We start from the raw sequence: 27,280 nt of genomic DNA, 5'->3' as shown, positions 1-27,280 counted from the left end.
TCTTTGACATCAGAGATGGAAATGACAATCATTGGGCCAATATCCAGAACAGGTGGAAAAAGTAGTTGCTAAGTGAAATGATTCAGGGATATAGAGAAGGTCCTCCCTTTGCCACCCAAAAGAGCCTCACCCATTAACTCACAAAGCTTAACCCTTAACATAGGATAAAATCTTTCATTCTACAATAGAAATAAGGCTCCTGAGAAAGATGTGGAAGTGGTTTAGATTTACACTGGGGTATAAACAAATGACTGATAACAGATCTTTTCCTGAGAGTAGCAGGGATGATGAAATGGTTATCATTTGGTTGTTTTGAGTCACATCCCACTCTTGGGGACCTCATTTGGGGTTTTCTCTGCAAAGATACTGGAATGGTTTGCCATTTCCTTCTCCAGCTCATTTGACAGATGACGAAACTGAGGTAACCAGGGTTAAGTGACTTGCCCAGGGTCACACAGCTAGTCAGTGTCTGAGGCTGGATTTGAACTCAGGTCTTCCTGACTCCCGGTCTGGCACTCTATCCACTGTGCCACCTAGCTGCCAGTAGGGATGATAGATGAGGGAATAAGAGGATTCTGTCCATCTGAAAATGATATATAGGGAGATAGGGTAAGAAAAAGACATATCTAAAAAGGAAAACAGCAAGAAAAGGGGCTTCAAAATGTGAGGAAGACAGTAGGAGAAACTGCTTCCAAGGATTGTACCTGCTCTTCCCAAGATGTGCCAGTTCAATGACTATGCTAAAACTTCAAAGATTTTACTAATAAAATGGGTGTGAGGGAGAGTAGAAACATACAATTATTTCCCATGGTCTGATTGACTAAAGCTGCAGAATTCTGGACACAAGTTACTAAAACAAATAGGAATTTAGGCATTTAAGAAGACGCTTATCGGAATGCCTTCTATGCTTTGAAGAGAGAGACCCATCATCAAGTGGTAATTTATATAAACAAAGATTTCCCCAGAATATAATTTTCAAGCCAATTTAAATCTTTCCTGTTTACTATAGAAATCAATTCCTTCTTCTGGAAAAATAAAAACCTTGAGTTAATGAAGTAAATTTAAAAAGAAAGAATGGAACACCCAGCAGTGATTGCTGCTATGGAGACAAAAAACTCAAGAAAATGCTATCACAGAATTCATTCACCAGGTTGGTGACCTCTTTGAACTTGGCTTTGGAGGTTTGGGGAAAGAAGAAGCTGGTAGAGATAGATGTTTCCTCCATATTGAGAAACAAGAGAAAGCACGGGGGCCTTTCCCGGTGTTACAGGGCACACCCTAGCATGGGGCAACTTTCCCCCTACTTTGTGGTCCCTGTGGGCAGTCAGAGCAGGACAGAATGATCAGATTTGTGAGGTACCAGAGGAAATGTGGAGCCCTTTCCCATCTCTACTCTAGGTGAAGGAGAAGGTCTAACTCATCTGATTTCTGTCTCTTAACAGGGTGTGCCCTACTGCCATTTTCCTATCCATATAAACTGTTCCCTCTCCACGGCTCATTGCAGTTTGACTGCTATCACTTTCTTCCCCTGGATAAAGGGAAAACTTGCTGGCCACTAATCCTTGTCTGGTGTGACTAATGCCTGGCTCAAGCAGAGATTCAGCAAAAGTTGGTGATCCTTTCAGAAAGACAAGAGACACATCCCAGCTTGAGAGTGGGCTGGGGATGGGGAGCTGTGGAGGGAAGGGAGAGAGCTGATATTGATTCCATCTGAATTTTTTATATTGCTAGAGAGACACACGATGATCATATCCTTGGGCAAGCACAGATTCTCCATAAAAAGGAGAACCTATAAACAGGCATACCTTATAATAGCTAGCATTTATATAGCATTTTAAGGTTTGCAAAACAACTTACAAAGGTTATATTCTTGCAACAATCCTGGGAGGTAGATGTTACTATGATCTCCATTTACAGATGAGGAAACTGAGGCAAGAAGAGGCTAAGTGACTTGCCCAGGATCACAAAGCTACCAAGTGTCTGAGGCAGAATTTGAACTCAGGCATTTCTTTCTGCTTCTATATGTACAATGCCACCTAGCTACCTCTATGATTTTATACATATACTCCTAGACCTACCAATATAATTTACATATATGTTATATATTATATATTATATATAATATGTTTTATACATAATATATTGTCATTATTATATTATGTTGTTATATATAAAATATATAAAATTATGTTAATAGGTGCTATCATAATAATTATATTGTAATATAACATGGGCAGCGAGGTGGCACAATGGATAGAGTACCAGCCTGAAGTCAGGGAGATGAGTCTTCCTGAGTTCAAATCTGATCTCAGACACTTATTAGCTGTGACCCTGGGCATGTCACTTAACCCCTGTTCGCCTCAGTTTCCTCATTTGTAAAATGAGCTGGAAAAGGAAATGGCAAACCAGTCGTATACTTGCCAAGAAAACCCCAAATGGGTCACAAAGAGTCAGAAACGACTAAAACAACTGAACAAGTACTGATCTCTGGAACACCCTACCAGAGACCTCCTGCTGAAGTGACATTGAGTCATCAATGATTACTCTGAATACAGCCATGAGACCAATTTAGAACACATTTAATTACATTACTATCTAGTCCATCTCTTTCTTTTCCATGGGAATAGTGTGATATTTTATCAAATGTAATTTTAATTGGTATGGGAAATTCTAGGTGAGGAAATTCCTTCTACTAATGCAGGTTGGACACTTCTTTTTGACTTAGAATCTTAAGGAGTTTCCGAGGGTACTGAGACGTTAAGTGATTTCTGCCAGGGTCACACAGCCAATATGTGTCTGATGTGGGACTTGAACCCAGATGTTACCAGTTTCAGAGCTATATCTCTAGCCACCAAGCCACACGGTCTCAAATGCTTTGCTAAACCAATTTTAGTAAACCTATCCCCCCCTCAAAAAAACTGAAATTAATGTGAGAAGAGGTGTCCTGCTGAGATTTTAGCAAAAGCTGAAGGTCTGGAAAAGCCAAAAGTAAGAGACATTTAAATGTAAAGGGGGAAGGATGCAAAATAGACAGCACCCATGACAGAAATGTTCTGAGGCTTGAACAGCTCAATCACTCACCCAATCCCCACCCTCAGTGACAGACTGGATCCTCAGAGAGGCAGCTGCAACAACTATCATGGTCCCAGAGGTAATACTGTGGGTGCCTATCCTCCTAAAACTAACTAACTTGCAGGCCCCTCTGCTCTTCCAGACAGGAGTTTGGGGAGATAGTCTCTCCTAAGTCACAGCCCTTCCAGGCTCGAAGGCTCTTTTACTCAGTAAGACGCTCAATCTTCCTTACAGTGAGTGATAAATTCCAATCCAATAAGTTCTGCCTCCCATAATCCTTTGGGGATTTTAGGCCCATAAGTGGCCAGGACCAAGGTTTGAGAGGGGGCAGGTTCATTGTTTCATTGATCTTTTCAAATGCAATTGACCTATTTGAGCCAGACCTTATCCCTATTTGATAAACTAGGAAAAGAGAGAGACAGGCTAGACAATATATAGCTTAATGTATTCTAAATTGGTCCCATGGCTGGACTCAAGGAATAATTATTGATGATGACGCATTGTCAATGTAGAGTACTCCAGGGATTGTATTTATTGTTATTGTTCAACTGTGTCCGACTCTTCATGACCCCATTTGGGGTTTTCTTGGAAAAGATGCTGGAGTGGTTTGCCATTTCCTTCTCCAGCTCATTTTACAGATGAGGAAACTGAGGCAGAGTTAAGTGATTTGCCCAGAGTCACACAGCTAGTAAGTGTCTGAGGCCAAATTTGAACTCGTCTTCCTTACTCCAGGCTCTAGGATCTATCCACCCAACCACTTAGATGCCCCATTCAAGCCTTACACCTCTCCCTCCATGGGTGGGTGAGGTCTCTAGTTTTCATCTGAAGGCCTTCTATTCTGTATTTCAGTGACCCTGTCCTTTAGTCCCTCAAAACCTTCTGCTTTCGCTGGTCTCACAAGAGCACCCTCCCCACCCCGTCACTCCCCACCCCATATCAGGATAGTCTGATATGATCTGTTCTTGCTAAAGGCAGCTTGGCTCTCTGTAGTCACTGCTTCCTTTTCTGGATATTCATTAACCGTCTTTTTAATTATCTGTTCTAAAATATTCCCCAGGAATCAAAGCCAAGCTCTATGATTTGTAGCTTGAGGGCTCTATTCTCTTTTCCTTTTTGAAAACTGGGTCAACATTTGCCTTCTCCAATCCTTCAGTATGTCTCCCATCCAAGATAGCTGGGTAGTGTGAACAGCATTCACCACCAGGGGTGGCCTAGTTCCCTCACTCCTTCCCTGACCATGCCCCCATCCCAGAGCCCAACTAGGATGGTCAAGAAGAAGGAAGAGTCCCCACCACTAGAGGCACCTTCCCCTCCTGGCCTTCCCTTTGTGTCCAGACTGTTTTGCCTGTCAGAGGGTCTGAAGGAGATAGAAGTCAACAGCTCTGTTCCTTTTAGTACAGTGAGAGCCACAAGACTTTCCTTAACATCTACCCTGCCATCCGCTCCTAAAATCCTCCAGGCCATGCTGTCTGTCCTGCTTCTCCATTCTGCAGTTCTCAGCACTATAATCTTAAATTCTTAAGTAATATAAAGACCTTTCCATCTACCGCATCCCTGACCCTATAGTACTTCTAAGCCTTCATATTCGGTATGTCCTCCACTTAGAGTGTGAGCTCCTGGAGAGCAATGTCTTAATTAACATAGTGCTTAGTGTGATCAAGCACTGTCTTAATTAGCAAAAGCACTAAGAGCATATGGAAGATTATGTGTGTGCTGTTTTGCCTATGTAAGTTATGCGTGTCCACACAGGTCTCATTAGATGTGGCCTACAGAAAGGTGTGAATAGATATTTCTAAAGTGTCCTCCCTCCACCCTTCTCCAAGGGAGAATTTGATTCCTGCCAAGAAAAGAGCCAAAGATTGGGGCCAAAGACTGACCACTCTGCTCTCCTTAAAGAGAGGGAGTATCTGACTAAAATTGAATCTATCTACCCCCTTAATTATGGTTAGTCTACAGGAAGTCATTTTTAGCTTCAAACTGAGCTCCTGATCACTATTCCTTAATGGGGACACTGCCCCGCCCTGTATACAAGGCGTTCACCAAATGCCAATTCCACAATAAAGACACGTAGCAAATAGCAAATAGACCCATTTATCCAAGCTGAGAACTCACCAAATGCCAATTCCACAATAAAGACACGTAGCAAATAGCAAATAGACCCATTTATCCAAGCTGAGAACAAACAGAAATCAGAAAAAAAAATTTAGATGAGACTATCTATTAGAAAATACACAGAACAAATAGACTCTCTGTTAGAAACATATTTACATTGTCTAGGAATAAACAATACTCGTTGGGAAGCCAGGAACGTTTTAATTATAGTTTACATTTATTCCTCCTGAATAAATAGGTACATCTCCTGAACAGAGTATAGGAGAAAATACAAAGGACTCAAATGGACATCAGTCCTTTTATTGACCTTCACCTCAAATCTCCCGCCAGGCTCTTCATTGGCCAGATGCAAACCCCTGACTGTCTATGTCATACCCTCCTCAAATAGCTTGTTTAAGCATGCATCTAACCTTTCACTTGACAGACCAGAGGCCTGGTTTCTGCTAAAACTGGAGGGGGCGGGGGGGGAGGGGGGGGAAGAGGAATACTTTTAACTCTGTGGAAACAAAACTGCTCCCTGATTCTTACATCTCCCATTTGGAGCAAGAACTCTCAGCTCCACCGAGAAAGAGGGTCGCAGATCTCACTCAAGGGGAAGTAACGCAAAATCTCTGGTATAATAAGCTGAGGATAGGAATGTGGTCAAGGTGCCAGCTTCTCTATATGTTGGCTATATGAGAGTTCTCTATATGAGAGTCTTTCTCTCTCTTCTCTCCCTTTCTCCCTTTCTTCGGGGACTTGAATTAAGTCTGGAATTAAATGTCTTTTCTCTTGAAGGTGGAAGCCAGAAGAACAGGATTTCAGCTGTACCAGGTGATTTGAATTAATTAATAAAATAGGATTGAACCTAAAAGTATATCATGCATACTTTTTTATTTGTAGAGCCAGTTGCCAAACATATACCATCATGCCTCTGGATAGTAGAACCAAAGACCATGATAATAATGAAGACTAGGTTTAAGAATAGACAGAAAGACAACCAAAAGGGATAGATATGATCAAAAAGGAATTTCAGTGTTCAAGATCATGGAGGTGGCAGAGCTATAGATAATGGTGAGAGCTAAGATATGGCAACCCAGGGAATTGGTGGAGGTGGAATGAGGACACATAGGGTCATGGGAGTCATGGAGGTTGATGAACCTGGAGGCCAGAGTATTCAAAGGAACATCCATATGAAGTCTCCAAGGATGAATATAGGGGTAAAGATAGAGAAAAAGCCAAACACTGAAAAAGGAGGAATAGTAGATAGTGCAGTCACTAACCAGGTTGCAGGTGTAGGAAAGGTAGAGACAAGAACTGAAGAGATTTTAGGGTTTGCCTGGATATGGATGAAAACAGAAGAAAGGAAGTTTTCAGCTCAAGAGATGGTGACTCTGAATCAGAGGAATTAGGGAAGCAGGAGGTGGCCAAAAGCCTGGGGAAGTGTCAGTGTTTTAGATTACTTAATTGTTAGGGGGTGGGAGAAAGAGTCAATGGAAATGCTGGACTGGAATGATGTGAAGGAGGACAATAGCAATAACATCTGGGAGTAGCATATGTCATTGAAGAAGACCAAGCATCCTGCAACAGTAACAATGAGGCTTTTTAATTTCTTCATTAGGAATGACCATTACCCTCTGTAAGTATGATGAAGAACAGTGGAATAGGATTCAAATTTCTTCAGATGTTAATGGTAGCCGGAAGGACACTTCAGAAAAGGAAAGCTTTAATCATAGGCTTATTCTTTTGTGGAAGACCCTTCTCTTGTCCTGAAGATAGATCCAGTCAAGGTCACATTGATAAGATTGCAGAAGCATTTAATAATTTTAACTGAATACTTTTTAATCTGTCTTCAAAGAGCCACGAGTTTTTTCCTTTATCAATTAATCGGCAAGCATTTATTAAAGACCTACTTTGTGTCTGGTGGGGGAAGCTAGGTGGCACAGCAGATAGAACACTAGGCCTGGAGCCAGGAAGTCGTTGGTGTTTTTGTTCGGGTGTTTTTCAGTCTCATCCAAGTCCTCATGACCCCATTTAGGGTTTTCGTGGCAAAAATACTAGAGTGGTTTGCCATTTCCTTCTCCAGCTCATTTTACAGACAAAGAACCGAGGCAAATAGGGGTTAAGTGACTTTCCCAGGGTCACATAGGAGTTCAAAATCAGGAAGATGTAAGTTCAAACCTGGCCTCAGATACATACTAGCTGTGTGACCCTGGGCAAGTCACTTAACCTCTATTTGCCTCAGTTCCTCATCTATAAATGGGGATATGCTAGAGAAGGAAATGGCCAACCACTCCAGTATCTTTGCCAAGAAAATCCTATGGACAAGTCCATGGGGTCTCAAAGAGCTGGACACAACCGAACAACAACAGCAGCGACATGTGTCTGGTATGATGTTAATCCCTGGGGACACAAAGACAATGATAAAAGTCCTTTCCTATGTTGTAACAGATATCCCATTCTTTAACTTTTGGGCTTTTTTTCTTTTTTTGTCAAAGTAAAGGTGTGAAGAGATGTTACCTGAAGGGAAACTGGAGGACTATTCCCTAACCTCAAGCCCAAAGCAGGGTTCTGCAACCTAACTTATTGTCTTAGTTCCTTTCTCTCCTTATGAAATTCTCAAACATCTTCAGAGCAAAATTATTTTAATTCTCCTAAAAAGAATATATGTAATACAACACTTTTGAGGGAGGAAGGAGAGTGGAAGATGGATTAAGGAATCAAAGAAACAATGAATAATGAATGAACAGATGATTCCAAAAAAGACTGGGAAGCAGTGGCCAGAAGATAAATGAATGTATTAATTTAGCCACTGGGAAGCATTCTTGCCCAGTTACTAAGACAATGAAGTGGATAGAGCACGGGACCTCAATTCAGGAAGACCTGAGTTCAAATACAGCCTCCAACATTGCTAGCTGTATAACTCTGGGTAAATCTCTTACTATTCTCTCCTCCTCAGTTTCTTCATCAGTAAAATGAGGTTAATAATAGCACCTACCTCCCAGGGCTATTGTGAGAATAAAATGAGATAACTATTTGTGAAGCACTTTACAGACCTTAAAATTCTAGATAAATAGTAGAAAGTATTACTTGATCCTTTTCAGAGACAAGAACCCAGGTACTGATAATCCCATGCTCACCATGTTCCTCCCAACATTAGAGGGCACTCAAGGAGAAAAGCATTTTTCTTTCCTATGATTCTCAGAAAGCAGGTTCCACTAGCTTCCAGGTCCACCCTTTTCCAGGTGGCAGCTGCTCTGCTCATTAGTCTAGAAGCTATGGTCACTATTATCCTATTAGAATCTTGGATCTAGCCCCAATCCACTAGGAAACTTCATCCTCTTCACTGGTTTGCTATATTTCCATGAACCTTAGCATGGCACAAAGAAGTTGACCACTAACATAGTTTGACTATATATAGCCTTTACTCATGACCAAAGAGGTAAAAGGAATACTCACTCGCGCTCTCTCTCTCTCTCCCCTTTTCTCTCTCTCTCCCCCCTTTCTCTCTCTCTCCTTTTTTTCTCTCTCCCTCTTTCATTCTCTCTTCTCTCTTTCTCATTCTCTCTCTTCTCTCTCTCCATATGTATGTATACATATATGTATATATATACATATATATGTAATATAGATAGATATAAACAATTACCATGAGAACTAAACATGTGCCTCAGGCCATCTTCAGCCACTCAAGAGGCATGCCCCAATCCAGAAGATTCCAGGCACAATACACCTGTCTAGACCTAACTCTTCCACTCTTCCAACTCTAGACCCAACAGATCCCATACACATGCCAAATGTGGTATTTAGCAAATGTCTCTAAAACTTTCCTTTTCACAGCCTCCAAGAGGGTCACAGTCGTGGCAGTTAAGGAACTGAAGCAGATACAGAACATCTGGCACCTGGGAGATCCCAGACCATCGCCACTGCAATCCCTTTAATTCTTTGTCTGGCAAGTCTTTGACCTCACAGCTGCAGAGTAATGGGACTAGTTCTAGAAATACCAGTGTTTTCTTACAGCTGGACCTTTCCTTAAATAACTTAATTAATTCCTCTTCAGCAATCTCACCCCCAGGCAAGGAGCACAGGTGAGATTCACAGAACAGCAATTTCGATGCATACTTCCTCACCACACAACCTGGACCATCTAATCCACCCATCTAATCTTTCATTCAAAATTTTTTTATTGAATGTCTTCTATGGGCAAGGTATAGGACTAGATACAAGAAGAGATACAAACACAAATAATATGTATGCCCTTAATCTAAGGGTGCTTGCACTTAAGGGTGGGCAACTAGTAGGGATGATAAATCATGTACACATAAATATAATACAAATCAGAATATGATGAGTGAATGTGAATACAAAGCGCTATGAGAGTCATTAAAGAAGAGATCACTTCCAACTTTCAGGAGTGGCAGAACTGGAAGGAGAAGGCCTCCTAGAGAGGATGTGGGATTTAAGCCAGACTTAGAAGAATGGGTAGAATGTCATCAAGTACAGCTATAGAGGTGGGCATTTCCTCTTAGAAATGAGTGGAAGGGGTTAACTCAAGCTGACTGCTGACTCTTGCTTGTAGAAGGAATGGGGAGAGCAGCTGCTAGGCACTTCTCAAAAGCAGTGGGCAAGGGCTCCAGCAACCAAGCTAAGTACTTTCTTTGGTACCTAGGTGATAGGTTGCCAACATCTGTTTCATGAGCTACGAGTCAGTGATTTACCCTGGAGGTTGTCTTTCATAAGACTTCAGTTATTTTTCAGTCATGTCCAACTCTTCATGACCCCTTTTGGGGTTTTCTTAGCAAAGATACTGGTTTGTTACTTCCTTCTCTAGCTTATTTTACAGATGGGGAAACTAAGGGAGGTAAACAGGATTAACTGACTTACCCAGGGTCACACAGCTGGTAAGTGTCTGAGGTCAGATTTGAACTCAGGAAGATGAGTCTTCCTCACTCCAGGCCCAGCCCTCTATGCACTATGCCACCTAGCTACCCCACATTCATTAGAATATGATTTTCTATTTAGGGGCTGTCAAATATTCGAGAGGCATGATTGACAAGTAGTTCATGATTAAGCCTGGTTAAATTACTTGCCCAAGGTAACAGTAAATGGTAGACCTGGGAGCGAGGGAGGAAGGAAGGAAGGAAGGAAAGAAGGGAGGGGGGAGGGAGGGAGAGAGAGGGAGGAAAAGCATTTTCCAACACTTACTACGTGCAAAGCACTGTTCAAAGTTCTATGGATACAAACAGAAATCCAAGACTGTCCTTTCTCTCAGGGAGTTCTCATTTTGGGAGATTTCAGCTGTAAGTCAGATGGAAAAGTATAATGGTCTTTAGAATATAGGGTCAAAGCAGATGATAATGCAGATTATTTAATGGCACTTCTGTTGATAACACCATATCCATTTCTGATGTTGAACCATTTGATAGTGCCAAAGACTGTGATGATGAGAACCTTCTTTCCTGGGTCTTCAACCTGTGGCTGCTGAGGAGGTGGAGGATGCAGCACCTGCAGAGGTAGTTGATGGATCTCATCTTCCCAAGCATTGCTCCCTGGACAATGGCTTCAAGGCCACAGCTAGTAGCAGGATTGGAAGTTGAGGGGAGGGACCCTGCTGTTTCTGGGGCTCTTGGGTTTACCTTCCCATCAGTAGCAGTTGGTGGTAGTGAAAGAGAGGGCAGGCCCCTTCACCATAATAGTTGTTCCCCTCAATTATGGCGGTGGTGGCTAGACTAAGCAAGATTAGTGGGTCTGAGGATGTGAAACATTTCCCGGTTCCCCCAGCTGACTATCATAACCACCTGGCAGTCATCTTATATAGATTATGTATATATTTATCTTAAATAGAGGCTAGAGGAAACCTCTGCTGTGACTCACAGGCACTGAGGGTATTTACCCTCAGTATTTACCCTTCTCAACCCTATACCCAGCCATACGTTAATGTACTGGGTTCATTGCTAGGGAAGCTTGGTCTCTACTGAGGGAAAAGGGCTACTCTCTTTGTTACTCATTGACATCACCCCCACCCCAGGTACTCTGAAGACAATTCTATTTTTAGCCTTATCTAAGCTTTCTCCAAAGGGAGAATCCATTTTTTTAAAAAAGGTACCCAATGTACACAAAGGAATCAGCAATGAGGCAGGTAGTTATTCCTACAAAGAAAGAGGAATGCTAAACATACAAGAATCACCACACTGATAGAGTAATTTAAACAGAATTCAGAAACTCAACTTATATCCAATCTGCTGGAAGACTAGTAGTAAGACTTATCAAGATGTTGTTGTTTAGTCATTTCAGTCATGTCTGACTCTTCATGGCCACATTTGGGGTCTTCTTGGCAAAGATACTGGAGTGGTTTGCCATTTCCTTCTCCAGCTCATTTTATAAATGAGGAAACGGAAACAAACAGGGTTAAGTGACTTGCCCAGGCTCACACAGCTAGTAAGTGTCCAAGGCCGGATTTGAACTCAGGTCTTCCTCCCTCCGGGCCTGGCACTCTATCCACTGTGCCACAAGACATAATATAGTTCAGCAATTCTGCTAATTATCCATTTCACCTTTGCCCTGGCCTTTGTCCAATCAAATAGCAACCTTGGTCTTCTTTATGGTGGCTCCTTTCTGAGGCCGATTCATCCCTTGGTGCCAGTGCATTCCTGCTTAGGCACTTAGGCACTCCCTCCTTGGGCAATAATTGTACTTCCTGATCCAGGTGCTCAGCCTCCACTGCCGTTAATCGGTACAACGGCAAGCCTCAGGTCCTTGGTGTTCTCACAAGAGCCGGTGCCAAAGGTAAGAAGAAACAAGAAGGAATTGTCCCTTGTGGCCAAAGAGCAGCAGTACTGTAACAAGGCCCAGACTCAGAGTCAGCAGAGAGACGGCTTTGAATTCTAGCTCTGACATTCACTAGCTCTACAACGTGGGCAAATCGTTTTACTTTGTGGAATCTCCATTTCCTCATCTGTAAAAGAAGGAGACTAATACTTCCACTGACTCCCTCAGGAGACTATTATTATTTTTTCAAAGTACTCTGTAAGCTTTAAAGTGCTACCAAATGCAAATTGTTAATGTAATGTAAGTGATCCCTACTAAGATTATTTGCTGTTATCATAATTTAAATTTACATTTAAAGACAACAGAAAGAAGACAAAGATTGTAAAGTCTAAGACCTTTGAATCAGAGCTATACATCACTGCCCTCACATCAAGCCATTGTTGAAAACAAGAAGGATGTTATACATTAGAAATGGATTCCAAGTGGGTTTTCTTGAAGTCATGTCCCTCTAAACCAAAGCAATTAATTAAAAACTCTCATATTCCTTCTTAGGAGGACCTTTTATGGGGCAGAAACTGTGGTCTTTAAAGGATTCTTTGAAGATCAAGAAATATGGATCCCTTGACCCTCTTTGGAGCAGAAATTAATTATGAAGGAATGCCCTATAAATTCACCCTGCTAAATTTCAGTCATGACTCAGACAACCTAGAACGGTATCCCTAAGACATCACATTCCTATGATTTCTTTTGTTCATCTGGTTGTGTCTTTATGGATATTTAGCAAAGGAATCAAATAGGCAGCAGTTAGAAGTGGTCATTTCTCCCCAACTGGTATGGCTTGGCATCTTGTCACAAACAGCCCAGGCTATGGTTTTCTGAATCTGGAGAAAAAGGTCCAGGGATGCTGTCTTTGGTCCTGCTACCTCCCAATGGCATTGTTTGCCACATAAATCTTCTTTCTTATAAGAAGGCAAATAGTCCATTGTGAATAGGTGGTGCTCCACCCTTAGTTATATAAATAACGTTTGGTTTAGTATGGAAATAATGTGACTGACTGGTAGCAGAAAGAAGGAATTCCTTTCCAGATTTTATTAAGCTTATACTTGTTGGTAATCAAAATAATGAAAGAACAACAGAATAAATCACCGAAATCTTTAAAATTAAATTGGTCATTTCTCTCAGAGAAGGCAAGCCAGCTGTATTTGGATTATGACTGACTATGACACATCAATGTACTCATTTATGGAAGCTAATATTTTCATATCTGCCTTTGTCTGATGGAGCCTGAACATATACATTGTACCCTAACCCCACAATAAATTTTTCAAGGACATTGAATCAGATCTGATCCTGAGTGGGCCCAACTTTAGAGCCAGTCCCCTTGAAACTGGTAGACACCTATATTGTTGAATGAAAAGGACTACCCCTCTACTCGAGTCTTTGAAAAACAAAAGTTAGGAGGAGAGGGAGGAAGGCCAGTCTAAGACAAGAGAACAGGGAAGGAGAAGTATTATAGAAAAGAGAGAGTTTGAATTTTGATCTCTTTGGGAGCTCTTTCATAAACCAAAAACCGTGACTACTTTATCTGTCAGACGGCATATCCTTTGACTGCTTTGTAAACTATAATAACTGGTAGTTAATGTCATATGAAGGAAACACGATTCTTCCAGTTTCCCAGGTTTATATTCTCTGAGTCATTGCTCTTTCTCCTTCACCCTATTTATCAAATCAGATGCCAAATCTTGCCATTTTTTCCCTATGACAACTCTAGAATCCAACCCTTTTTCTTTATCCACACAGCCACCGCCTTAGTTCAGGTCCTCATCTCCTCATCTCCTCTTGCTTTTATTATTCAATCTCCCTGCCTCCAGTCTCTCACCACTCTGGCCCATCTTATACAATGCTGCCTAAGTCACTTTCTATAAGCACAGATGTGACCGTGTCACTCCCTTATTCAACCAACTCCACTGGTTTTGTATTGCCGCTAGGATAAAATAGTAACTCCTCGTTAGCTTTTAAAGTCTTCCATAACCCTGACCCAACTGATCTTTCCAGCCTCATTGCTTGCACATCACTGTCAAAACAACTTTGGAAGACTTAAGAACTCTGATTGACACGATGACCAACCACTATTTCAGAAAGGAAGACCTGAGTTCAAGCTCAAAGCCTTCAATCTTCATTTTTCTTTGGTGTACATTAAGAATTATGAGGCAGCTCATTAGAGGGCAGCAAAGTGGGTCAGTGGTTAGAGCACTGGGTTGGAGTCAGGAAGACTTCAAATCTGACCTCAGAACCCGGACAAGTCACTCACTTCTGTTTGCCTTAATCCACTGGAGAAGAAAATGGCAAACCTCTCCAGTATCTTTGCCAAGAAAACCCTATGGTGTATGGTCCATGGGGCCATGAAGAGTTGGACACAACTGAACAATAAGCACTATGAATTGACTCCGAATGATATCTAGATATCCTTGGGGAACGATTCTATGAGATGGAGAAGCTGTTTAATATGTTTTTCAATGGAACCCTCTAACTTAATGTCAGCCGTATACATCAAATGATTAATAGCATTTTGGAGGATGACTACTTCTTTGACTCAGGAAGCCACAGTCAATTTTATTTAGGAGCAGCAATAATGGGTTTAAAGGGGCACAAAAACATAAGAGACTGAAACTATTTCCAAAAAAAATGCCACACCTACAGTTGTTCTTGATGTTATGGCATTGGTAGAATGTTTAACATAAGGAACAATTCTCCGCATGGACATCAAACGCTCTAGGGTTATCATTCAAGTTGGGTTGTTTTATATACCTGCAAATGACAAATAAACCTTGAATGTAGAACAGGGTCAAGGACTGTGATAATCAACGAGAGCCATAAAATTGGTCCATGTTTCCTGTGTAGCTTGTTCAGTAATGACAGACCTGATAATGAGTTACTCTTTATGCCCCTAGAACTTCTAGGAAACTTTTTTTTATTCTTAGTCAGTATGTTTTCTTATAAATGTTTATGGATGTTTTATCGTCCTGCCAGTTGTAAATGCTCTGTGTGAAGTACATAAATGCACTTTTTTAAAAGTCCCTGGTATACAGTAAGTGCTTAATATATACTTATTGACTGATAAACATGCACTTGGCCTGTTTTTGGTGGGTTCACTAATGTTCTCATCTCTCAGTAGTAAATAGATAAAAGCCTTCTATTAAGAAAGGCAAGTTCACCTTTGCATCTGAGAGGAAAATAGTGAAGTGCTTTCTGAGTAATTCATGCACCAGGGTGAAGCATTTGGATCAATAATTGTGGCTCTCATTCAACCTCAATGCTTTCCTGTTTTGTAAAAAAGCTAGTTTCAGTCATCTACCTTGATGTAGCTGTCCTGTTCTTCATGATGTTAATGGTGCCCACTCTTCCTCTTTGTCATTTCATCTCCAACTTGGGTATTTATTGTGTTGGATTTGGTGCAACCATAGAGTTAATAAGCAATTTTCTAATTCCTCCATCTCCAAGGATTGTCTCTATCTCTCTCTCATGTCTTTGTTTCTCAAATCTGTCTGGTAAAGTTTTTAATTGATTTCAATTGTTTATTTTGTTTTTTGCACTAATTTGACTCCTTGTGTTGTCTTAAAGTTTTTAACTTTTGCTTCTAATTATTGATTAAGGGAATCTAGAATTTCTAATATACCTTTGTCTTCTAGATTCTGTGTCCACATTTCTTTTTGTGGTCTTCAATTGGATGATTATGGGATCAAGTTTTCTACTAGACATACTTGCTAGATATGACTATGACCTTCCAATGCCTTTCTGAAGATTTTCATTAGCTCTTTGCAAGTGGTTCTGCCACGGTGGTCTTATTCCTTGATGGCTTCATCTTTCCTCCTACAGTTTTACCATGGCAGTGGCTACCACATATACTGCTGCATACAGGCTCTGAAATGCTTATTATACTTTTTTCCAAATATCATGGGAAAATATGTTTGTTCATGATGCTGATAACTAATACCAACTTTTAAAGATTGATATAGTTGTCTTGTAAGTTAGACTGTCAAACTCAAAAGGGTCTTTCAAAATTCCCATCTAAGTAGGCCCACCTCCTCCTCAAAATCATTTGAAATGTTTCAAGGCTGTCTATGTAATTTTTTCAATGTTTTATAACATTTATGAAGTTTGCATTAAGTGAAGATTTCAACAACCTCAGGCTTTCCAACCTTTCCCTTTTTGGATTTTAATAGCTCCTAAATTTCAGCTTTCATTTCCTCTATTCAGAGATTATGGATCATTGCCTCGAATTTGTCTGTAATACAATGTTGTATGAATTGGAGTTCTGTCATGTTAAAAAAAAAAGTAATACAAAGCCCTTACTTGTAACTAGTAAGATCTATTTCTAATTCTGTAAAAACAATCATCTCTTCAGGCAATCACATGCACTCATGGTTTTCCCACTTTAGTGACATCTATACCAAAACATTTAGTGACATCTATACCAAAACATTTCTAGCAGGTAGGGTCATTGGTATTTCTCAGTTGTTCCCATGTATACTGACTTCATGTAACACAGGAACATGGACCACCACTTGCACTGGTATCCTCCTCATCAACACAATCATCACAATGGCTTCTACCATAGCTAGCTTGAAACCCTATGCTTCCTGATCTATTTCTTTGATTTTTAGAAGTCACACCACACTGACCTATTCTATTCTAATCATTCTAATTCCATTCTATCTATGCTATTCTAATCAACGATATTGCCAGAGCCCAACTGGCCAGTATTTCAGAGCTCCTACCAAGCCTGCTACAGTATCAGACTCAGAGCACACAAAGACCCTGCTGTCCACCACCCAGGCTGTCACTCTCCTCCTTTATCATTCCCTCATACTAGCTTTGTACCCATACTAGCTTTGAAGAGATTATTGAGGATTACTTTTATCTCATCTTTTTGATGAATCACAGCATCACAGATTTAGAGAGAAAAGGGACGTTTGAGGCCATTAAGCCCGGCCTCTTTATTTTACAGATAAATAAAATGAAGATCGGAAAGGAAATGTGGAAAGGTCATACAAATAGGAAACAGCACTGTTGGGATTTGAACTCAGCTCTTTGACTCCAAAGCCAGGAAGTACTCTTTCTCCTCTTTCCAAAATAGTCAAAGGATGTCACTTATGATGTTTATGATAATGATCTTATCCATCTCATCTTTTTTTTAATGAGGTTCAGATAGAAAGCTTCTGAGAAAAGTCTGTCCTTGCTAATTCTTTTATATTTAATCTTCTGTGGGCTATTGTGCAGGTGAATTAAATGGCTGTTTCATTGGAACATATGCTCATCATCTGAAGACTCATTGAACACATCCTCGGGACACATTAGAGAACTCCAGCAGGGGAAAAGATGATAGAGGTACCTTGTCTTGCTCCCCGGTAGTTTTATTGTCTTGTTTTAGGTTTATATGTTTTGAAAGCTTTTCATTCTACAAAGTCAGAATACTTGAAAGTTCCATGTAGTGACATTTATTTAAAACATTGCTCTTAAATTTTTTGGATCTATATTATGACCAAGTAATTATGGGAAAAGTTCTATTCGTAATGATGCTTTGGCTCCAGTATGGTTTGTTGGTTGAATTCTTGTGGATATTTTGGGGTTTGTATTTATAGTATGTTGTTGGCTTGTTATTATTGTTGTTCAATTGTGTCTGACTCTTCATGACCACATTTTGGGTTTTTATTGGCAGAGATACGGGAGTAGTTTGCCATTTCCTTCGCAAGCTCATTTTATAGTTGAGGAAACCGAGGCAAACAGGGTTAAGTGACTTGCCCAGGGTCACACAGCTACTAAGCGTCTGAGGCCAGATTTGTCATCTATGAGTTTATAAAGGGTAGTGAGCTTTGGGTAGATGATTTTAGCCACATGATTACTATTATTACCATGCCAAAGACAATGAGACAAAAGAAGCTGACCCTTCTCTTTGGGGGTAGCATTCCCTCAAGTTTGAACCTGGTCCACAGGTGTGAGTCCTTTGCTGAGAAAGGCCCCTTAGTGGAGAGAGAGAGGATTCAGTGCCTCAGTATAAGCTGCTAATGTTGCAAATGCAAAACAGGACATATGAGGAAATGCTCAAAGACTCAAGGGTATGTAGGCTGAGAAAAGATATCTGCAGAGAAAAGGTTGCTTAAAGGCCCATGAACATTTATGGGGATGGTGACTAGCTAACATGCATCATTCTTTTAAAAGAACACAATAAGCCATCTCTATGCCATGTTGCCTGCATTCTGGTCATCTTCCTTGTCACCCTCTCCCTGGAACCCCAGGCTCTGCCTCTGGAGGCCAGGCTCTGCTAGGTGAGCTTTCACTTCTTGTCTAGAACCAGGCCTCTATACAACTTCCCAGCCACCTCTGCAGCTCACAGCTGAGCTTATCCAATCCCCACCTCTGCTTTCTAGCTCCCTTTTGCGATTTTTGGCTTCCACATTAGAATGTTAGCTCCCTGAGAGCCAGACTTGCTTGCTTGTATTTGTGTCTCCAGAACATAATGTCTGGCATATAATAGATACTTTACCTATCTATCAATAAAACGAAATAGGTTTAAATTATAGTCTGACAGATATAGATTATCTGGGAGGAAGTGTTTTCTGACTAGGGGAGTTAAATATTAGAATGGTAAACCTCTGGAAACTGTCAAAGATCTAGAAGTCTTTGCAAACAGAGCAGATTTTCTTTAGCAGGGGAGTAATATAGGTGTGTCCCAAAGTTCCTCACTTCCATAGTTTAATGAGTCTATCATATAATGATCCATGCTCCCTCTGCTGGTTCATCCAGGCTCTATCCCTGTCCTTTTTCTCTAATTTTCCTTATGCCTTTATTTTCCTCCTTTAAGGCTTCCAGGATCCATGATTTCATCTGCATAGGTATTGCCTCTGCCAATTCTGATCAAAACCCCTCCATGCTTCCATAGACAATTTGGTGAATTGCTATGGCCAAAAATGTTTATTGCCTGGTAGCCAATCTTCTGACATAATTAGAAAATCCCTAGGTTGGGAGGGACCTCAGCAGCCAGACCAACCTCTACCAGAACAAGACTCTCCACCTACATATAGTCATTAAGCCACTGTATGAAGACCTTTGGATGGGAGAGTCGGGGGAAGAAGAGGGAATACCTCTCGAATGAGCACATTTCACTTAAGGCAATAGCTCTAATTATTCTCCTCAAACCTAAATTTGCTTCTTTACAACTTCTGACCATATCCCAAAGCACCTACTATGTGCAAAGCACTGGTACTGACAAGTTGGGGTGTGGAATACAACACCCTGACTGGAGCATGACCCCTGGCCCTTCCAAAGGGGACACTGCAGCACACCTGGCCCGTGGTCTAGTGTAGACACACCTGTTGAAATAGATATGTATGCATGATGATTTGAGAAGGTTGGAGAAAGCACTAACAACTAAGGTGATCAGAAAAGTCTGATCCTGTAAGAGATGAGCACATGAGCTGAGCCTTAAGGGAAGCTGGGGTCCTAAGAAACTGAGAAAATGTTGAAAGACAACCTATGCAAAGGGGCACAGGCAGGAGGTAGAGGGCTAAGTTTGTGGAACAGCAGATAGGTCAGGTCAGTCTTGCTGGAACACGGATTTTGTGAAGGGGAGTAATGCGCAGCAAGCCTGGAAAGTAGCCTGGAGTTAAATTATTGTTGAGTCTTTTCAGCCATGCCTGACTCATTTGGGGTTTTCCTGGCAAAGATACTGAAGTGGTTTGCCATTTCCTTCTCCAGTTCATTTTATATATAGGAAACTGGTTGAAGTGACTTGTCCAGGGACACACAGCTAGTAAGTGTCTAAAGCTGAATTTGAACTCAGGTCCTCCTGACCCCAGGGCCAGCACTCTATTGCACCACCTAGTTGCCCTCTAGAATTTGATTCTAAAGTTTCAGATGCATTGCTCTTAGCTCTGCTATCAGAGGTCCAAGTAAAATCATTCTTCCACATGACAGCCCTTCAAATATTTGAAGACCACATTCATGTACCTCTTAAGTCTTTTCTTCTCTAGGCTAAACATCTTTAGTTCTTGCAATTGATCCATAAAGCAGGAATTAGAGGCCTTTCTCCACCCTGGTTGTCCTCATCTGGTTGTTCTTCAGCTTATCCATATCCTTTCCAAAGCAGTATACTCCAGATGTCTGATCAGGGCAGAATACATCAGAATCATAACCTTCCTCGTCCTGGACACTGTGGCTTCCAAGTACAGTCTAAGACTGAACTCATCAAGTGTTTTCATAGTAATGGTTTCATTTGAGTCTCACAACAATCCTGTAACCTAGACAGAACAGGCGACATTATCCTCATTAAAATGAGGAAACTGAGTCTGAGAGGTTAAGTGATTTGTCTAAGATCACACAACTAGTAAGCAGCATCATCAGGACTCAAATCCAGGACTGCGAGTCCAGAGCACTTTCAAATCAGGACCTTCACTATCCTGCCTATGTAAAGGGGCTTTACTTCACTCATACCCAGACACCTACAGTGGAGGAACCCATGTAGGAGAAGCCATGGAAAAGACAGTTTCTGGGAAAAGACATTCTGCATTCCCCTACCATGCGGGTGGGAACAGCTCTTTCCATTGACTGTGTAGCTGGAACAGGCTGCATCTTTATAACGACCACTCTGGAACAGTTTCTCTCTTTCCTTTAATGCCCAAGGGGGTCATGGTCCTATTTGCCTGCAGCATGGGCACCATGAACTGAACTGAGACTCCTTTTCTAGTCTTGTGGCCCTGAGAAATAGGTTTGGGGTTTTACTCTGGTCTGGTTTGTTTGTTCTTTTTGGCTCTGGGTGCATGAGAGAAAGTCTCCACCAGACTCAGATGAGCCAAGGCACCTTTGGAGGCAGTATTCCAGGTTGGATGTTGCTTCCAGGCCAGCAAGGAAGCCCTGAGAAACCAAGGAGCCTGGGAACTGAGCCTAAGACTGCTCTGGACATGGAACTTGGTGGGACTGTGTTACACAGGAAATGAGCTAAGGTGTGAACCTGATCCTGATCAAGGACAGCCAGGTGGTATTGACATAGCTCTGGACCTGGAGTCAGGAAGACTTGAGTTCAAATCAGGCCTCGGTACCACATCCCTCCTGTCAGATTGGCTAACACGATAAAACAGGAAAATGATCAATTCTGGAGAGGATGTGGGAAAATTGGAACATTGTTACATTGATAGTGGAGTTGTGAACTGATCCAGCCATGCTGGAGAGCAATTTGGAACTATGCCCAAAGGGCTATATAAATGTTCACACCCTTTGACCCAGCAATACCACTTCTAGGGCTATATCCCAAAGAGGTCATGCAAGTGGGAAAGGAGCCACTAAATACAAAAATATTTATAGCAGCTCTTTTTGTGGTGGCAAAGAATTGGAAATCAAGGGGATGCCCATCAACTGGGGAATGGCTAAACAAATTGTGGTATATGAATGTAATGGAATACTATTGTGCTATAAGACATGAGGAGCAGACAGACTTCATTATAACCTGGAATGACTTATATGTCATGAGTGAGGAAAGCAGGACTGAGATCATTATACACGATTACAGACACACGGTATCTGTAAGGACTAACTTTTATAGACCTGACTCATCTCATCAATGCAGGGTTCAAAGACAGCTCCAAAAGACTCGTGACGGAAAAAAGCTATGCACATCCAGATAAAGCATTATGGAGTCTGAATGCATGTTGAAGCAAAATTTTTGTTCTCTTTTTTCCCCTTCTTTTTTGATTTCGGTTCTTCTTTCTCATGATTCATTCCATTGGTTATAACTCTTCATTACAACTGGACTATTATGTAAATAAGTTCAATGTGAAGGTATATGTAGAACTTACGTTGGATTACATGCCGTCTTGGGGGGTTGGGAGGAGTGGGAGGGAGAGAAAATGTGAAACCCAAAAACTTAGCGAACTGAGTTTTGTAAACTAAAAATAAAAAATAAATTTATTTTTTTAAAAAATCAGGCCTTGGACATATTCTATCTGGGAAAGCCATTTACCCTCTGTCTGTCCATTTCCTCAACTGTAAATTCGGGATAATAACTTACAGGTTGTTGTGAGGATCACATGAAATAATATTTGTAAAGCACTTAAGAAAATCCCTGGCACATAGCAAAAGCTTTATAAATGTTTATTTTCTCTTCCCTGATTCCCTCTCCCTTTTCTGCAGACTGAGATGGCATAGGAGAGATTATGCTTCAATGTGTTGGCAAGGAGGTAGGCTGTATATTTGTTCTTATTATACTTTGGAAATAAATATTTCTTTGTAAAAGCTAATCTGGTTAAATGGGACTGGGGCACAGTGGACCCCTTAAAATTGAGGGAACTCTATTAGTATGGGCTGGTGCCAACGGCAAAGAAACTGGATGCCCCCAAACTCCCTTAAGGTACCCGGAAACCTTGGGGGAGGGGTGAAATGTAACTTATCTGTCCTTCGGGCAGTCAGAACCAGAGTGATCACTGTTACATATAGAGTAAAAGGGCTGGAGGGATCCTTAAAGAGTAGAAGTTAAAGACAATGAGAAGTGAGTACCAGCTACACTCTTCTAGCTTCCAAAAACAGTCATCAGAGTTCCCATTTGCCCAAAACTCATTTCATCTTCTCCCTCTCTTTCTTATTGTTGTTGTCCTTCCTTCGTCCTCCAATAGGACCAATGACATCATGAGGGTGATGTCTTGAGCTGTGTGAGAATTGGATAAAAGTGAGGCAGAGCTTCTCAAAGTCATCAGCCTCACTCTCTGCTCCAGAGTCATTGACGTCCAGCGGCAAGACAAAGGTCAAGGCAACTGGTGATGGCTCAGGATGCAGTCAGTGGGTCCTCTTTTTCTTATATTATATCCTATAGCAGAACACTAGCCTTGTTCCTGTCAAGCCCTGCAGTTGTGGATATGTACCAATGGTCCAACGATTTTTTTAAAAATCCATGGAAGAACTGAATTTCAGGGGTGGTCCTCAAATCATTCTGATTCTTTTGAAATATAGATGATGTCTGGACTTCTGTCTGCCTAGCTCTGACCCTAACTTCTGAGGCTGGCCTGGCCTCTGGGGATAATAGTGAAAAGTGCTGTTTGAGGGGGGCGGCATTCCTATTTTGGTGACTTTGTTGGACTGACATTTAGAGACGGTGCTCAACTAATAGGTTGTGATCATCCCAAAGGATGATCAGTCATTTGCCTGAGAGCCTATGGGATAATCGCTACTTTTTGCTCTTGTGGATGGGAGCACTGGGCCTGGTATCAAGAAGCCCTGAGTTCAAATATGGCCTCAGACATACTAATCAGCTGTGTGACCCTGGGTAAGTCACTGGAGTTGTTTGCTTCGGTTTCTTCCAATGTAGAATGGAGATAATGAAAGCACCTACTTCCCAAGGTTGTTGGGAGGATTAAATGAGATGATATTTGTAAGACATTTAACATGCAGCCGCTATATAAATACTAATTCACCTCCCTCATTTCCCTTTGGTGGAGGCAGGGTTGGGAGTCGGGAAACAGAAGGAAATAGCAGTGGTCACCTCAGTGGGCTGCCCAAATGGTGGGCTGATGTCATGAGAATTAGCGTAGTCAGTTCTGGATTGATCATCTGAGACTGTCTCTGCTCACCTCTCCTAATCAGACCTCTCAAATTCTCTGAGGCCAGAAGAATTCATCATTTTTAGGCTCTCCAGAGCATGAACTCCTATTTGCCCATCATCCTGATATCTTCTCTTGTTTCCATATATCTTCCAGGGTAGAGAACCTTATAACATATTTGTGGATGTGGTGCTCAAGTTGCCTGTACAACCAAAGCTTTTTTCCCCCTTTTCTATCTGGGATAAATGTTATGCTCTATTCTGATTTAATCTTAATTTTTCTGCTTCCTGCTCAAAGCTCAGACCCCAAAGAAATACAGTAGCTAGAAAGAATAGCCAAGGAATGAAAGGATAAAAGCAAATTTGGGGTAATCAGTTTTGATGCCGTTTACCTCCCCCTGATATTTACAAGTAGAACTATATGACTTCAAATTTATAAGAAAAAAAGAAAAGCAGCCTTATTAATATTAATTTCCTTATGAATCAACATCAAAGGAAAGTGTTTGGGTCCCAATGGGCAGATTACGCTTTGAAGACACAGCTTTCACTCTCAAAGTATAGAAAATGATTGGCTGGGAAGAGAACATTGCTAGCATTCTGTGAAGAGAAAATGCTAATGAGTCACTAAATCTATGGCGAGTCTGTCAGTATTTCCTGGCTTATTATAGCCACTGTCATGAAACCAGCGGTACCTTTATCTCTCACCTTCAGAACATGCATACTTTATTCCATAGGCCCTCTCCTAGGGCAGTAGAATGCAGGCCAGAGTTTGCACTGGCGTTAAAATTAGGTGAGTCTAGGAAACATGAAAGGTTATGCATACTCCCTTTATAAAACTGGAGATAGTCATTAAACTGAGAGGTATTCATCAAATGCTGTGGCTAAATTTATAAAAAGAGCCCTATGGGGGAAAACCAACACTGGTAAAGGATGACCCTCATCTTCACACCTTCAAATGGAAGCTAAAGTTCCCCCAGCTTCTTGCAATGGAGAATGAATACAGGGCTGCTTCAAGGGGTATGATTCATTGCACTGTTTAATGGCTGAGTTTTTTAGGGTGGAAGAAAGAACTTGCTTTATCTCGAAGTTGTAAAAATCTGCTAAAATAACCAGATTTCAGACATGTAAATGAAGGACACAGATGGAAGCTTATGAATCTCATATTGGTGGTGTGGGTGTGAATTTCCCCTGGTTGCTAATCAGAGGGATTCAGAGACCCAGGGGTCAGGGATGAGGGAACAGAAGGGAGCACCACATTTAGGAAGGCTCTGTAGTGTTTGGGGGCTTGTTGCAACGGAGGCATTTATAATTTTTAAGCAGCAGCAGCAGAAGGATCTTACCATCTATGCAAATTGTGGGTTACCCAGCTAGGTGGCACAGTGGGTAGAGTGCTGGACCTAGAATCGGGAAGACCTAAAATCAAATCTTTCCTCAGACACTTACTAGTTGTGTGACCCTGGGCAAGTCACTTAATCTCTGTTTCCTCAACTGTAAAATGGGGGTAATGATAGCATAAACCTCACAGGGCTGTTGTGAGGATCATATTGTGAGATAATATTTGTAAATGTACTTGCCACAGCCTGGCACATAACTAAATGCTTATTCCTCCTCATGCCCCTTACCCAAGTACAATGGAGGGAAGTATGGTGGGTATACATAGGCTGCAGCATATTACTAATGACTTATTGCAAGAAGTGGCATAAAAAGATAGCATCCAACAAACACCTGAGTAAACAAGGAGGTTGGTCAGCCATGTAGTAAGAACGAAGGATAACCGATGTGCAACCCAAGTACTACACTGGTGTCCATATAATGTTAGAAAACCTAGAGACTGGCCTTCAGCACATCGAGTACACACTTATGAAGGACTTGTGGAAGAGTATGGTCAAGGATAAGAAGGCACAGATGGGTTGCCATCTGCACCAATGAAGGAAATATCCACAACAATAAAATCATGGATCTCCTTAAGAGGGTAATGATGTGGGGTAGGTAGGATCATTATAAACCTGAAGTGGTTAACAGTAGTGCGAGAGATGGAGACTACTCCTGTCAATCAGTCAATTAATCTATAAGTGCCTGCTATGTTTCAGGCACTAGGGTAGAACTAGAGATACTAGAGAGATTTTCAGTAGGAAATGAGCTTACATTGTGCTAGGAAGATAACATGTTGGGAGAGAATTAAATACAGAATAAATTTTTTAAAAGTGGATTGATGAGTACTAAAAACTGGGAGAATCAAGAAAGGCCTACTGAAGGAAGCAATAGTTGATTTGAGCCTTGAAAGGGACTAGTTGTTCCATAAGGAAGAAGGAAAACATAGGAGTCATGTATGGAGTGTATAGAGTGTCATGTATGGGGAAGAGTAAGTAGCGTAGTTTGGCTGAAGTATGAGTATAGTAATGTATAATTAGCCTGGAAAGATAGACCAGTGCTGTAAAGGGCTTGTAATGCTGAGCAGAAGACTGCATTTTCTCCTAAAGGCAATGGAGAGTCACTGAAGCTTCTCAAACTGTGACAAGGACAGGCCTTTTAAATATCAATTTTGTAGCCATGTAGGCATGCAAGGAGACCAATTAGGAGGAAACTATAATAGTCCAGGTGAGAGGTGATGGAGGCCTGGACTAAAGTGGTTCTGGTGGGGCAGCTACATGGCTCAGAGAGTAGAACACCAGCCCTGGAGTCAGGAGGACCTGAATTCAAATCCGGCCTCAGACACTTACTAGTTGTGTGACCTTGGGCAAGTCACTTAACCCCAATTGCCCTGCCTTCCCCCTCCAAAAAAAATTAAAATAAAATAAAGTGGTTATGGTGTGAGTGGAGATGCAAGAGGTGCTGAAGAAATAGAATCTACAAAACTTGACAACTAATTGAACATGGAGAATAAATGAGTGAAGAGTCGGGGATGAGTTTAGATTGTGAATCTGGGTGACTAGAAGAATGGCAGTGGCCTTGACAGAAATAAGGAAGTCAAGAGGAAAGGTGTGTTTAGGGAGAAAAGTAATCAGTTCTTGGTTGAATATGCTGAGTTCACTGGACAACAGGAAGTTGATATTCTTCATAGGAGAGCAAGTAGCTGCTCTTGATGAATTCACTTGGCCAAGATTAAATTCCATCCTTAAGTAATGAAAAAAAAAAAGTGGCAGATAGCATTAGGAAGTCAGTGATGTTTGAAAGAGTGTGGAGAATGGGAGATCTACCCAAAAAAAGTAGAGAAGGATAAAGAAGAGAGAATGTTGTTCTGGTTTTCAAAAAAAGGAGAGAGAAGAGTTTGCAAGCCATAAACCAGTAAGTTCAAATGACTTCAGTTCCTGGAGTTTTTTTTTAAGATCATTAAAGAAATGCTGCAGATGATACCATGTTGGGAGGGATAGCTAGCACACTGAATGACAAAGGTAGAATCCAAAAATATCTTCACAGGATATACTGCATTGGGTTGAATCTAGTAAGATAAAATGCAGGAAGGACAAATGTGGAGTTATATACTGGAATAAAAAATCAACGGGAGACAACAGTGACTGAAAAAGATCTGGGGGTTTTAGTGGACTATGTAGTCAATATGAGTCCACATTCTGAAATGGCAGCCAAAAAAGCTAAAGCTGCATTGTAAGAGGCACAGATCCCTGGAATAAGGAAATTATATTCCCTCTATATTCTACCATCATCATCAAGCCTCTAGAACATTGGGATCAGTTCTGGGTACCATAGTTTAAGAAGTCCTTGATAAACTAAAACACTTCCTGAAGAGGACAACCAAGATGATATAGGTCC

Source organism: Trichosurus vulpecula, chromosome 3, assembly GCF_011100635.1.
Source record: "Trichosurus vulpecula isolate mTriVul1 chromosome 3, mTriVul1.pri, whole genome shotgun sequence".
Classification (NCBI taxonomy): Eukaryota; Metazoa; Chordata; class Mammalia; order Diprotodontia; family Phalangeridae; genus Trichosurus; species Trichosurus vulpecula.
The sequence above is the reverse complement of the archived record's forward strand: the minus strand, read 5'-3'. Positions refer to the sequence as shown.